Below are 15,387 nucleotides of genomic sequence, written 5' to 3'. Positions count from 1 at the left end.
TCTGGGAGTATTTTACGCTTTTAACAGAATCCAGTAGCACAGCAATTTGCAATCTATGTAAAATAAAGTTTTGAGGTGGGAATATAGTTTAATGGACAATACCATTTTACAAAGCGCACACCACTGCGAGACAAAACAAAGCAATGGATGATTTGGCAGTCGCTAACTTGGACTGTTTTGCGAACTCGCTGCAGCTTGTGAAACTAGAGGGGCTGCCATTGTAACAAAGTGTAACTGAGCTGATGCCAATGGGAGAAAAATTGTGTTAAAACTTTAAGCATTCACCACTTGTGTATACTTGCTTTGAAGATATTAATATTGAACTGCAAATGCCTCAAAAACGCTTAAAACAAGACATACAAATGAGGTGGAATAGTACGTTATGTATGTTTGTAGTAGACTAATTAAATATTTTTTGTCATACATTTTTTCCATCTATATTTACTACCTTAAAAAATTAATATATAAAGTATAACAAAGTAAAAAGAGCTCTTGTATCGGAATCTGTATCAGTATCGGCAGTTGTGTATTGGAATCGGATCGTAACAGAAAAAATGTGGATCGGCCCATCCCTAGTGATTATAGCAGTCCAGAACAGTCCAGAACAAAGCACAGGCCACATAAGAGGCCCTGTGATGAACCGGAATTACTGGACTCACTGAAAGTTAACATCTAACTTTAGCAAACATTCAACAATTAACAATATGCTTCTGATATCACCAGCATTCAAAACAAATGATATTAAAAACAAGTTGAACTTTCATACTTTAAACCTTCGCACAAACATAAAATTGACTATTGCTTTCACAAACCACACACTTCATAATTACCTATACACTCCCACAAAATTGTTCTAAGCTTCTTATTCACTCTGGAGATGCATGCATGGCAGAGTACCACCTATGCTGAGCTTAGACTGGAATGCCATGACTATGCTGACAACATCCTAACTTCTGTGCACAAGGAAACTAATTGTTGTTGAAACAATCTCACATTAAGACTGCTGACATTTCTGCCCAGCAGCATAATACGGTGACTGTTGTTGTAATATCTATGTATTAAAACCCACCAAAAGCACTATATGACCCAAGAACACAGAGGAAAGGTACTTACCGATTCCATGTTTGTTTGCACTGGGGACGGGTTTAAATCCAAAAGGCTGCAGTGGAGTCAGAGGACAAATCTAAAAACCAAAAAGAAAAAGTTAAAGGAGTATTAATGTCACGCCCAGCTCCGTACGATCCTCATGTGTGCCACGCCCACCTCATTACCTCATGTTAATCCCTGATTGTGATCACCTGTGTCCTGTTCCTTTTGACTTGTCTGGTGTATATTAGTCCGCGTCTCCCAGATCCGTCATTGTATTGTTGTATTGTTTCGATGTTCGTCACCTGTGTACCTGGAATAAACTCCATATCTTGGCATTCCCGGCTTTCTCGCCTCCTTCCCCGTTCGCCCGTCCGCCTAATCGTGACAATTAACCTAAATGACGAAATATGCCCAGACAAAGAGTGTTTGCATGATGATAACTAAAACAAAAAACAACTAAAATATGCGCTAATGATGACAAAAATCAAGCATTTGGCTGACAAATAAATTACTTGTCATAAAACAAAAATGCCAGATTCCGTCACAACTGAATCTTTTTCTAATAAAAATGTGGACTGTGCTTCTTATGGCGTATTATGTGAGTAGGTACCTATTCATTTGACCATGGGATGAGGCTTATAACGTTAAAATTGCTGACTGGTTGACCACAAGCACTGGCACTAAGTTACGTGGAAATGCGGGGAGAAGAGAAGTAGAGGAGCAAAAATTGAACAGATAGAACAGAATTATTTTTGTACCTCAATTATATTTACTGCATTAATGAATATCTTTTTGCTTGTGTCTCCATATTTTTGCGATAACCAATAAACTTTTGTCTTATTTCGATGGTAGGGATGGGATTTTTTTCATGTTCTGACATTCCTCATACTGCGAAAGGTATGCACTAGAGGTTGACCGATATATCGGCCGGCCAATATTTAGCTTTTTTTTTTATGTATCGGCATTGGCCAAAATTCGAGTGCACTATGCCGATTTACAGACAGGCACATCTGCGGGCAGTAGGGGTGTAAATCACAGCTTTCCTCACGATACTATACAATATCGATTCCTTAAGCCAACGATTTGATTTTTTTTTTATACCTCAGAAATTCCCACGATATGATACGATTCGATTCAGTTCGATACTGGTGATAGTAGTCCAAATGATGAAGTTTCACACAATCCTTTACATTTCAATGAATTAAAAAAGGCAAATATAATTAGCATTTTATCATATTTTATTGGGAACTGTAAACAAAATCTAGTGTAGTCAAGTATGTCCCGTAAAACAAGCAAAATAAAGTGCAATAAGGTAAAAATAAAAACTTTGGATGGATGTAGATTAACATGGTGACTATTTTTTATTTTGAATTAAGTCTTCTCCAGACAAATACAAAAGTGTAACAAAAAGTATGTCCATAACTGTTATGACCTGCTCGTGTGCTACGCCCCTCATTAACTTCGTGTGCAATCCTGATTGTTCCCAGCTGTTTCTTATTGTTTTGTCTAGTATTTAAGTCCACGTCAGAGTCTGTCGCCCAGATCTGCCATTGACGTTTACCTCTGAAGGTATGCTAGCTACTTATAAATGACTAAATCAAAAGTGATCTACCTACTATAAAAATGCAAAACATATATATATATTTATGTATAAAAATATTGGGTATTCTTTAATATTATTTATTATTATTACTATTGTTATTATTAATAGCTTCCCTTTGGGATAAATAAAGTATTTTTGAATTGAACTGGGAGTTTAGTTCCTTCACCTTCCTATTTCTCAGCTCGCTTTTTGGAGGGAAGTTAATGTAGTTTTCATGAACAGTGCGAAAATGCTGCTCCACATTTCCCTTCTTCGGAATAATTAATATTAAATGCTGAAAAAAAAAAACAGTGGTAGGTTTTTGGCTTCTTACTTGTTCCAGCTCCCCCATTCATGTTTATACGCTTTCTTAAGTTTAGTAGAAATAAACTGGAGGCTAACTAGGCGACTGTCATGACCTGCGTGTCCAGTCCTCCTGTGTACCACGCCCACCTCGTTACCCGCGTGTGAATTCCCATCGTATCAGCTGTCTTGCGTTTATTCTGATGTCATGTCCTGTATTTAGTCCGCGTTCAGGTCTGTCTTCCCAGGTCTGTCAATAATGTTTGTATTGTGTGGTTACCTGTCCATCCTTTGGATTTCAGCGCCGTCCTTGTAAACTTGTAGTAGCCTATTAAATATTTTTTTGTCATCTCTAATTTCTGCCCACTTAGGACACTGGGTCATTGGAAAGCTGAAGCCATCTGGCACATAGAACCAGAGTGCAGGTGGAGAGTTGGGTTTTGTTGCAGAAATAGAAACCTTTGAGCAAGGCCAATGGGAGCTGCATGCTGATGCAACACCAAAGAACACAGAAAATTATCACCTGGGACAATGAGACCAAGTCCAAGTGAGTTATTCTAAACATTAGTAGCAAGACATCTTAAAGTGGACATAAAACACTAGATGTAGTTAGCGTAATTTCCAATATGAATTCCTACTCTAAAAATCCTTATAGGATTTTTATATATTTTACTGTCAGTAAAATATATTTTAAAAAAAATTTAAAAGTAAAAAAAAAAAAAAAAAAGTAATTTTTTTTCTGGCAAGTGTAGCACCATCTTGTCCCATCTTAGGATGTCAAGTCAAATTCTCTTTTCATGGGAAATTCTCTTTACTCGGAGCTCCCGTCAGAGCTAGCTGGCTGTGAAGGGCAGCCACCTGTTGTGCTGTGCCCAGGGAGTTGGGGGTTAAGGGTAGGGCTGTTACGATTAGTTGACAGTCGATGACACCGACGCTGAAAATGCGTCAACATCAATATTTTTTTATAATCATTTTAATGAAATGACCTTTATGATTTATAAAATGAACTATAATAAATGTTTTCCTTTAATTTCACTACACAATGGAGCACGTGAGCAGAGTGGAGCAATTTCTGCTCCTCTTCACGAGGCTGTTGGCTCCACCCACTCCTCCACTCTAATTTGCACTAAGCCGCTCTGCTCAACACCGCTCCTCACTCCACTAAAATTTCCTCCCGCTCCAATGAAATCACTCCACACTCGCTCCAATTTAAAAGAGGGACAAATAATCTATATGCCTAACAACCGTCACCTTAAACCGAAGCCTTATATCATAAAAGAAATATGAGCAACGGCAACATTGTCACTCAGAACAGAAAATACACTGCTGAAAAAAATTAAAGGAACACTTTTTAATCAGCGTATAGCATAAAGTCAATTAAATTTCTGGGATATTGACATGGTCAGTTTAGTAGCAGAGGGGGCTGTTAATCAGTTTCAGCTGCTTTGGTGTTAATGAAATTAACAACAGGTGCATTAGAGGGGCAACAATGAGACGACCCCCAAAACAGGAATAGTTTAACAGGTGGAGGCCGCTGACATTTGTCCCTCCTCATCATTTCTGACTATTTATTCACTAGTTTTGCATTTGGCTACAGTCAGAGTCACTACTGGTAGCATGAGGTGATACCTGCACCCTACAGAGGTTGCACAGAACAGTCCAACTCCTCCAGGATGGCGCATCAATACATACCAATTGCCAGAAGGTTTGCTGTGTCTCCCAACACAGTCTCAAGGGCATGGAGGTGATTCCAGGATACAGGCAGTTACTCTAGGAGAGCTGGACAGGGCCATAGAAGGTCCTTAACCCATCAGCAGGACCAGTATCTGCTCCTTTGTGCAAGGAGGAACAGAATGAGCACTGCCAGAGCCCTACAAAATGACCTCCAGCAGGCCAGTGGTGCGAATGTCTCTGACCAAACAATCAGAAACAGACTTCATGAGGGTGGCTTGAGGGCCCGACGTCCTCTAGTGAACCCTGTGCTCACTGCCTGGCACTGTGGAGCTCGATTGGCATTTGCCGTAGAATACCAGAATTGGCAGATCCGCCACTGGCACCCTGTGCTTTTAACAGATGAGAGCAGGTTCACACTGAGAACATGTGACAGATGTGAAAGGGTCTGAAAAAGTCGTGGAGAACGTTATGCTGCATGTAACACTGTTCAACATGACCGGTTTGGTGGTGGGTCAGTGATGGTCTGGGGAGGCATATCCATGGAGGGACGCACAGACCTCTACAGGTCACTGAAACTCACTGAAACAGTTTCACCACATTGCTGTTCTTGCTCTACATTATTGTCATCTATACATTTGATAAGAATAGTACACTTGTATGATCTATCAGTTTCCTCATGTGCAATACTTTGCCAATTCCATCTCGCCCAAATTGTGTAACAGTCTTGATGGGTAGATTTGGGCACGCCTCAAAGTCGTGGTGTGAGCGGTATCGGAGTGAGACAGAGCAACCACTTCAGCCTTAATTAAAAAACTGGTCTGCGCTCTGACCAAATTCTGCCTGCTCCGCTCCTCGCTCACATGCTCTCCTACACAACTGTGGGAGTATCACTATAAAAAGGTGGGTTTTACCTGCAAAGTTTTGATGGTATACCACAGCGGCGCTTGAAGAGGAAACACACAGGTGCTGTTCTGGATGATGGACCACCAGAGTAAGCAAAACAATGATGTTGAAAACTGGCATTAGTATGAAGAGCTTAATATTTTTTGTCCTTGTACTGTAGTTGCTAAATACACTCATTAAAGCCATAAAGTTGTTTGCCGGTTACCTTACGACCTCCACTGAATAAGTGTTTGAGAAAATGTTTAGGCTAAAATCTGGGCTTATTCTATATTGATTGACTATACCAGTGTGTGTGTTCTTGTGCGTCGGGCTTGCTGGGACCAGTGTTATTACAGTAAAATAAAACCAAAACAAATTTTTAGATCTGTTAACAAATAAAATTGAAAACTATATTTACCAAAAAAAAAAAAAAAAAAAAAAAACACGGCCTTTAAATCAACAAAAAGTACCGCCACCTTACCAACATCTTTTTATCTAGTTTAACCATAATATCTCCTCTTTTAAAATATGTTGTAGCTGCTAAGCTGTCCCTTTCTTCATCACGATATTAGGACTTATTGCTTCCATGATTTACCAAAATAGTAATGTGGTGCTCTGCTAACCGAATTTAATAAGCATAAAGATTTATACATAGGGTGTACACGAAATTTATACATAGGGTGTACAGGAGATGTAGTTAACCAAGCTACTAACATTAGTGTGAATTAGGGCTGGAATGATTATTTGATGTAATTGACGATGTCGATTATAAAAATACATCGACGTGGAATTTTAGTGTTGACGCGTTGTGTAAAACTACGTAAATGTTTTGTGACTGAAATGCGAAAGTGATAAGCTAAACGTATTGTAAGGGAAGGTACTTTATCCCCTTGGGAGCACATAAACGCTGTCCGTTTAAGAATCGCGCAATAAAACAGTTTGCTAATAACTGAACTTTACTGTACATCTGCTGACGCCAATGGGAGAAAAACTGTTAAAATTTTAAGCATTCGCCACTTGTGTATACTTGTTTTGAAGATATTCATATTGAACTGCAAATGCCTCAAAAATGCTTAAAACAAGACTTCCAAACAAGGTGGAACAGTACGTTAGTTATGTTTGTAGTAGCCTAATTAAATATTTTTTGTCATACATTTTTTCCATCTGTATTTACTAACTTAAAAAAAATTATATATAAAGTACAACAAAGTAAAAAGTGCTCTTGTATTGTAATCTGTATCGGTATCTGCAGTTGTGTATCCGAATCGGATCGGAACTGAAAAAATGTCTTTAAAAAATCGGCCCATCCCCATTTACAATAAAAAGTTATTCTGCTAATAAGATGGCTAGTTGTTTCACTGCTGGCACCATCAATTATAGACTGAATTCCAATATAGTTTCGTCTAATATTGCCGGTGCCAGCAGTGCTGGACTATTTTGTAAGGCATGCACTGGCCAATCATGTAGCACTTCTCTCATAAATATTAGTCAGACATCTCCTACCACCCTGCAAAAAGGAAATTTGCCGCACCACCCCCCTGAGCATGAGACAACATGGCTGCGTCTACCAGCAGAGCTCCGGAGCCTCTGGAGAAACACGTGGCAAAAATGGCTCGCATGCGGTCTTCCAAAGTTTGGGAATACTTCAGTCATGACAGCTTTACTGCACCTCTACTGTAGCTGACGTTAATGATGCTGTTTCAGCCATTTTATATTTTCAGTCTACTTATTCTGTCATGTAAAAGTGAGACAAATTATTGTTTACGACTACTCTTACACACTGTAGCCTAAATTGTTCCTTGCTCACTGAAGTAAGCTTAACTATAAGCTACCTTTGGTAGTGTCTGTTAAAAACATGTTTCTCTAGTTATGAAATTATTCCATGTTTTAACTTCTATTAAAACATTACAGTGTACTGAAATAATTAATAATCACTGCAATAGTTTTTACTTCAGTCTAACATAGAAATCATATTGAATCTCTTACGATTTGCCTTTTTTGTTAATTAATGCTTAATTAATGCTCTAATGTTTAAGAGATGTTTTAATTAGGGATGCTCATTTCGATTAATTTTCCCAACCGACAACCGCTGTTCGTTATCCGAACATTAATTGTTAACTGATCAGATTAGAATATTAAATTAGAATTGAATGAAAATAGAACTGAGGAGTGTCTGATTAAATATGCGAACATTTTTTTTTCAGTTTTATTTTAACATGTGCACACAGAACATATCAAGAACAGAATCTGGATTCACACATCGTCAAATTTTCACACACCTGCAGTGTTTCCAACAACAGAGAAAAACAAATTAATATAAATCAAAAGAATAAAGTACTTCTTTTTGCTCGCTTCATTTTGCTTGCCCAGCAAAATATGTCTGAAGGCACGTGTGGTTGCACGTGATAACACCCCATGAGTTAAATAGCGTATGTGTAGCATATTTATGCCGCAAAACTTTATACTACTACTACTACTAATAATCATTTAAAAAATATATATATATAAAAACATTTTAAACCATTTAACTGATAGCAATAATCGGTCAAAATTCATTCTTTCGGTTAACGCTTAAACGGTCAATATGAGCATCCCTAGTTTTAATAAATTGAAATATTAAAGAAAATTTCAGATTTGTATGTGGGTGAGGGGGTGAATTGTTGTATTAAATGACTAACTTGAAAATAATTGCTTATCAATAAATTTATCATCAGATCAGTCAAAAAATTAGTTTAGATTAGTCAAATAAAAAAATAATTGCTAGATTAATGGTTTAAAGCATGTTTGGGACAGCACTAGCGTGAATGTAACCGCATAAGAACTGCTGAGAATTATACTAAATATTAGTCCAGTGTGCAAATGGTCACCACAAGCAAATTATTTCTTTTCGGCTTCCAAATAATTCTTATGTTGGGCAAGTTCCCTTTTGTAATAAATTCATTTGCAACCTCTTTCAGATAACTTTATTCACAGGCACAATGCTCACAAATATTTAATGGAAGCCAAACTCACTCGTCTTCCACTAAACACTGCCCTGGAATATTGACCAATATTGGCACACTGCACTGATGCCAATGTCTTGATTTTTAACAAATAGGCCAACATCAATATGTTGATCGATACATCAAAATGTCCTACAAAACACACACACACACACACACACACACACACACACACACACACACACACACACACACACACACACTTATATCTTTATGGGGACACTTCATTTCTATGGGCATAACCCTAATTTTAACGACGACAACCTTAACCACTACTCAGCTCTAACCTTGACCATAAGTAACCAAACAAATTTCAAGGCTTTTTGTTATTAATTTTTTGACTGCATTCACATTTTTTTTTTTTATAAAATTGAGGTTATACTTGTGGGTAACTGAAAAACAAAGGTAAAAAGTTAAAGGTTTGTATCACATTGTGGTGCTCATTACGTAATAATTACAAAAACACACAGACATACACAGATGGCAACTGGAATAAGCGGCCAAGCCTCACTAAAGAATATGAAGCAAAATATTCAGACAGCAGAGAATTCTTTCCAGAACTTAAAAGAACCTCGAAGGCCTTGTGTGGAAGACTCTTGTGGGAACAAGGGGACTATTTGGAGCCTTTCTGGTGCCGTAAAACCCGACTTCCAGATGGAGGGGTACTTAAAAGCCTGGGGCTCTGCTTCTGAACTGTATTTCCCTCCTATCCTGTTCCATTTTACAGAGCTCTGCAGAGTTCTACAGGATTTCACACTGAAGGTCTGCGTTCATGCCCTCCAGCAGCCTGAAGGCGCAAAAGGTCTCCCTCGTGCATTCAGGGCTCCATATTTAGCATTTCTCAGACAGCATGACCACTTGTTTTTATGCAAGCAGGGAAACTGTTCTTTACAATAAGTAGAGAGAGAAAGTTCTCTGCATTTCCCTCCAGCTCTGACCTCAATAGCACTAAGACAGACAAGTCCATGTCATTAAATGTTCAAAGTTACATCCGTGCGTTTGCAATCCAATTTCAGTGAATTAGAAATCTTCATCACATGCATTCAAAATCCATCTTTGGTAATTATGTCTGGTTAACATGTCAACCACCTGATTTAAATCAGCTCTGGAATCAAACCAGAGTCAAGGGTTCAAATCCTGTGTTTGGCAAAGTAGTCGCATCACTGTTGGGCCCTTGAGCATTGCCCTTAACACCTGGAAAAAATGTTCCAGGGGTACCAGATAGATGGCTAATCCTGTGCAAGCTTTGTTCTCAACAATGTATGTCTCAAAAGAGAGCAAGATGGCACATGTGAAAACTAATGAGGTTCTATGTACCTGTACTCTACATATGCCTCATTAGTACCTCATGTTAAAAAAGAAAATAAACTGTGTATAGTATAGCAAGTCCAGTAGATGAAAAAACTTGTGGTCAAGTCGGGCGACGGAGCCGTACATAAGTCTTACTATTCATGTCATAGACACAGAATGGAATTTATAGAGCAAATGTTTGCAAACTGCATATTTCCCAGAGGAACATTCGGCAGAAACTATCCCTATGGCACTCGAAGACGCTCTGCCATCCTGGGGACTTAGAGAGGACCGCCAGGTCTGTATTACTACAGACAATGGACCAAACATTGTCAAGGTAGCGTCATTAAAAAACTCAACTTCAATGTTTTGGGCATCAACTGCACTTAGCAATTGGTAAATAACATAATTAAATATTTAGTTTAGTTTAATTACAGTTCAGTTATATATCTGTTCCGTGCTCCTTGCATTAAATTGTTTAATTCTCACGTTATGATAATTTTTACTGTTTTACTGCTAAAACTATTAGGCTAATTGTTAATTATTACTGCATGAGTATGTGTGTGTGTGTGTGTGTGTGTGTGTGTGTGTGTGTGTATGTGTAAACACACACACACACACACACACAGGGTAAACATATCCTTATGGGGACCGCTCATTCATTTCAATGGGAAAAATGCTAATGCTAACTATGACAACCTTAACCCCTACCCTGCCCTAACCATAACCATAAGTAACCAAAAAAAATACAAGAGCTTTTGCATTTTTAGTTTTTTCATAGCAGTCACCGATTTTTATAAAATAGAGTTATCCCTTATGGGGACCAGGAAACCGGTCCCCATAAGGGAAAAAAACGGATATTTATCACATTATGGGGACACAATGTCAGTAAATTATGGGGACACAAAGTAAAGGTAAACCCGCTCACACACACACACACACACACACACACACACACACACACACACACACACACACCCACACCCACAGAGTTATATATTTTTTTCCTAAAGAGAGAGCTGGAAGGGACAGCAGAATTGAAAGAGCCATGGGTCTGTGTAAAAAGTTGGTCAGTGCCTTTTCTTTTTCTTGGAAAAAGCAGAGAGATCTGAGAGCAGCTCAAGAGGAGTTTAATCTGCCCAAGCAAAAACTAACTACAGAATCACCAACAAGATGGGGGTCCCATTGGAAAATGGTGGGGAGAGTTCTGGAGCATGAGAAGGCCATTACATTACAAAAGTACTACTATCTGCTGCCAAAAAAAAACAGGCACCTTGTGCCAACATGGCAGGACATGAACGTCCTTGAGTCTGTCCACAAGGCTTTAAATCCACTGGTTGGTTTCACAGATGCACTGTCAGGGGAATCATATGTCAGTGTATCATATGTGAAACCTGTGCTCCACTTGCTTAGTGAGGAGGTCCTGAAGCCAGAGGATGACAACTCAGAACTCACAAAGAACATTAAAACTACAGTCATGGGTTACATGAATGACAAATTTAGTGACGCTGCTACAGAAGACCTTCTGGATATATCATCCCTTGTTGGTTTAAAACCTCCTACGTGAAACCTGAAAAAGTTGACACCCTTAAAGTCAGAGCTGTGTTTGAAATAATGCAAGAATGCCAGAGCATTTCATCGACTGGACTTGCTATACTATACACAGTTTATTTATTTTCTTTTTTAACATGAGGTACTACATGTCCTAACATTCTGAATACTTGAAAAATCCAAAACTTGTTACATTAAGTTGAGAATGTGTATATAGTTTATTTGGAATTTTTTGAATAAGTGTTTTTTTGTTTGGTTTAGACACTTTTCTATGTACGTAACAGAGCATGTGAGCGGAGCGTGAGCGAGGAGCGGCGCGTGAGTGAGGAGCGAAGCGGTTGGAATTTAGTCAGAGCGCGGAGCGGTTTTTTAATTAACGCAGGAGCGGTCACTCTGTATCGCTCCAATTTCGCTCCGATACCGCTTGTACCCAAATCTACCCAGAATTCATCTGTACAATTATCAAGACTATTACAGAAATTGGCCGAGATGGAATTCGCAAAGTATTTCACAAAGGAAACTGATAGATCATACAAGTGTAATATTCTTATCAAACGTATAGATGACAATAATGTAGAGCACGAATAACAAGGTGGTGAAACTGTTTCAGTGAGTAAAGATTCCCTTCGGAATCATTTTTCTCAGAAACACGAGAGCGTTTTATGCGAACAGACGGAAGCCAGAGCAAAACGTGAGCAAGTTTTATATGGTTGTAGTATATCAAGTCTATAAAGTAAATAAAAGTATAAAAGCCTATAAATTTGGTAATCAAATAAATTCGTTTTGTCATTCAAAGTAGGTCTAATAGGATTTTTTTAATTTCACGTAACGCTGTCAGTGAAATTTTATTTTATAAAGACGCAGCAGCAGCATCAACAAAAAAAATAGAGGAATTTAAAACGTAGATGCTTAGCCTGTATATTCTTTAGACTATTAAGACCATTAATTCCTTTATCCTCTCCTGGAGCAGACACCTTATCGTGGTGGAGAGGTTTGCGTGTTCCAATGATCCCAGGAGCTAAGTTGCCTGGGGCTTTAAGCCCCTGGTAGGGTCACCCAAGGCAAACAGGTCCTGGGTGAGGAACCAGACGAAGTGCGGCTCACAAGACCCCTTATGATGAGTTATAACATGGATCCACGATTTCCCTTGCCCGGACACGGGTCACCGGGGCCCCCTCCTGGAGCCAGGCCTGGGGGTGGGGCTCGATGGCGAGTGCCTGGTGGCCAGGCCTACACCCAAGAGGCCTGGTCAGGCATAGCCCAAACAAGGCACGTGGGTCCCCCCTCCAATGGGCTCACCACCTGTAGGAGGGGCAATAGGGGTAGCGTGCAGTGTGAGTTGGGCAGAGGCCGAAGGTGGGGACCTTGGCGGTCCGATCCTCGGCTACAGAAGCTAGCTCTAGGGACATGGAATGTCACCTCTCTGGTGGGAAAGGAGCCTGAGCTGGTGCGCGAGGCTGCGAGGTTCCAACTAGATATAGTCGTGCTCGCCTCGACGCACGGCTTGGGCTCTGGAACCAGTCTCCTCGAATGGGGTTGGACCCTCTTCCACTCTGGAGTTGCTCACGGGGAGAGGCGCCGAGCTGGGGTGGGCATACTTATTGCTCCCTTACTGGGCGCCTGTACATTGGGGTTTACCGCAGTAGACGAGAGGGTAGCCTCCCTTCGCCTTCAAGTGGGGGGACGGGTCCTCACTGTTGTTTGCGCTTATGCGCCAAACGGCAGTTCAGAATACCCACCCTTTTTAGAGTCCTTGGAAGGGGTGTTGGAGAGCGCTCCCCCCGGGGACTCTCTTGTTCTGCTGGGGGACTTCAATGCCCACGTGGGCAATGACAGTGAGACCTGGAGTGGCATGATTGGGAGGAACGCCCCCCCCCGATCTGAACCCGAGTGGTGTTCTGTTGTTGGACTTCTGTGCTCGTCATGGATTGTCCATAATGAACACCATGTTCAGGCATAAGGGTGTTCATATGTGCACTTGGCACCAGGACACCCTAGGCCGCAGTTCGATGATCGACTTTGTAGTCGTGTCATCTGACTTGCGGCCGCATGTCTTGGATACTCGGGTGAAGAGAGGGGCGGAGCTGTCAACTGATCACTACCTGGTGGTGGGTTGGCTCCGCTGGTGGGGGAGGAAGCCGGCCAGGCCTGGCAGGCCCAAGCGTATAGTGCGTGTCTGCTGGGAACGTCTGGCGGAATCCCCTGTCCGAAGGAGTTTCAACTCCTACCTCCGGCAGAACTTCTCCCATGTCCCGGGGGAGGTGGGGGACATTGAGTCCGAATGGGCCATGTTCTGCGCCTCCATTGTGGAGGCGGCTGACCGGAGCTGTGGCTGTAAGGTGATCGGTGCTTGTCGCGGCGGCAATCCCCGAACCCGCTGGTGGACACCGGTGGTGAGGGATGCCGTCAAGCTGAAGGAGGAGTCCTATCGGGCCTTTTCGGCCTGTGGGACTCCGGAAGCAGCTGATGAGTACCGGCAGGCTAAGCGGAACACGGCTTCGGTGGTCGCTGAGGCAAAAACTCGGGTATGGGAGGAGTTTGGCGAGGCCATGGAGAATGACTTCCGGACGGCTTCGAGGAGATTCTGGTCCACCATCCGGCGTCTCAGGGCGGGAAAGCGGTGCAGCATCAACACTGTTTATGGTGGGGATGGTGCGCTGCTGACCTCAGCTCGGGACGTTGTGGGTCGGTGGAAGGAATACTTCGAAGACCTCAATCCCACCGACATGCCTTCCAATGAGGAAGCAGAGTCTGGGGACTTGGGGGTGGACTTACCTATCTCTGGGGCAGAGGTTGCTGAGGTGGTTGAAAAGCTCCTTGGTGGCCGGGCCCCGGGGGTGGATGAGATCCGCCCGGAGTTCCTCAAGGCTCTGGATGTTGCGGGGCTGTCTTGGTTGACACGCATCTGCGGCATTGCGTGGACATCGGGGGCGGTGCCTCTGGATTGGCAGACCAGGGTGGTGGTCCCCATCTTTAAGAAGGGAGACCGGAGGGTGTGTTCCAACTATAGGGGGATCACACTCCTCAGCCTCCTTGGTAAGGTCTATTCGGGGGTGCTGGAGAGGAGTGTCCGTTGGATAGTCGAACCTCGGATTCAGGAGGAGCAGTGTGGTTTTCACCCTGGCCGTGGAACAGTGGACCAGCTCTATACTCTCGGCAGGGTCCTGGAGGGTGCGTGGGAGTTTGCCCAACCAGTCTACATGTGCTTTGTGGACTTGGAGAAGGCATTCGACCGGGTCCCTCTGGGAGTCCTGTGGGGAGTGCTCCGGGAGTACGGGGTGCCAAACTGCCTTATAATGGCTGTTCGGTCCCTGTACGACCGGTGTCAGAGCTTGGTCCGCATTGCCGGCAGTAAGTCGGACTCGTTCCCGGTGAGGGTTGGACTCCGCCAGGGCTGCCCTTTATCACCGATTCTGTTTATAACCTTTATGGACAGAATTTCTAGGCGCATCCAGGGCGTTGAGGGTGTCCGGTTTGGTGACCTCAGGATTAGGTCTCTGCTTTTTGCAGATGATGTGGTTCTGTTGGCCTCATCAGACCGTGACCTTCGGCTCTCACTGGAACAGTTTGCAGCCGAGTGTGAAGCGGCTGGAATGAAAATCAGCACCTCCAAATCCGAGACCATGGTCCTCAGCCGGAAAAGGGTGGAGTGCTCTCTCCAGGTCGAGGAGGAGGTCCTTCCCCAAGTGGAGGAGTTTAAGTATCTCAGGGTCTTGTTCACGAGTGAGGGAAGGATGGAGTGGGAGATCGACAGGCGGATCGGTGCGGCGTCAGCAGTGATGCGGGCGCTGCATCGGTCTGTCGTGGTGAAGAAGGAGCAGAGCCAAAAGGCAAAGCTCTCGATTTACCGGTCGATCTACGTTTCAGACATCGGTCAAATACAACCGTGAAAGTAACCGGTATAAATGTCTTACAGCCGCTGTTACACAGTAGGCTATCTAGTTGAGGAGATGGTTCTATTCAATACAGTGGAGAAACCTGTATTCAAGTCAATGCTTCAAAAATTTGACAAGC

The 15,387-nt window shown here is 42.2% G+C and overlaps 1 protein-coding gene across 3 annotated transcripts in view; it reads right to left on the bottom strand.

Annotated features, from left to right (window-relative positions):
• LOC111857436 (ankyrin repeat domain-containing protein 11-like) overlaps positions 1–15,387 on the bottom strand; it is a 109,747-nt gene that overhangs the window by 77,187 nt on the left and 17,173 nt on the right. For 2 of the 3 annotated variants that reach the window (XM_023838306.2, XM_023838305.2), the window contains exon 2: positions 1,114–1,183. The gene's annotated coding sequence lies outside the window, so the exon portion shown is untranslated. Of the gene's footprint in view, positions 1–1,113; positions 1,184–1,271; positions 1,400–15,387 lie in introns of all 3 variants that reach the window. The other variant, XM_072698098.1, reaches the window with a different exon arrangement.

This window comes from Paramormyrops kingsleyae, chromosome 13, assembly GCF_048594095.1.
Source record: "Paramormyrops kingsleyae isolate MSU_618 chromosome 13, PKINGS_0.4, whole genome shotgun sequence".
Classification (NCBI taxonomy): domain Eukaryota; kingdom Metazoa; phylum Chordata; class Actinopteri; order Osteoglossiformes; family Mormyridae; genus Paramormyrops; species Paramormyrops kingsleyae.
The sequence above is the reverse complement of the archived record's forward strand: the minus strand, read 5'-3'. Positions and strand labels throughout refer to the sequence as shown.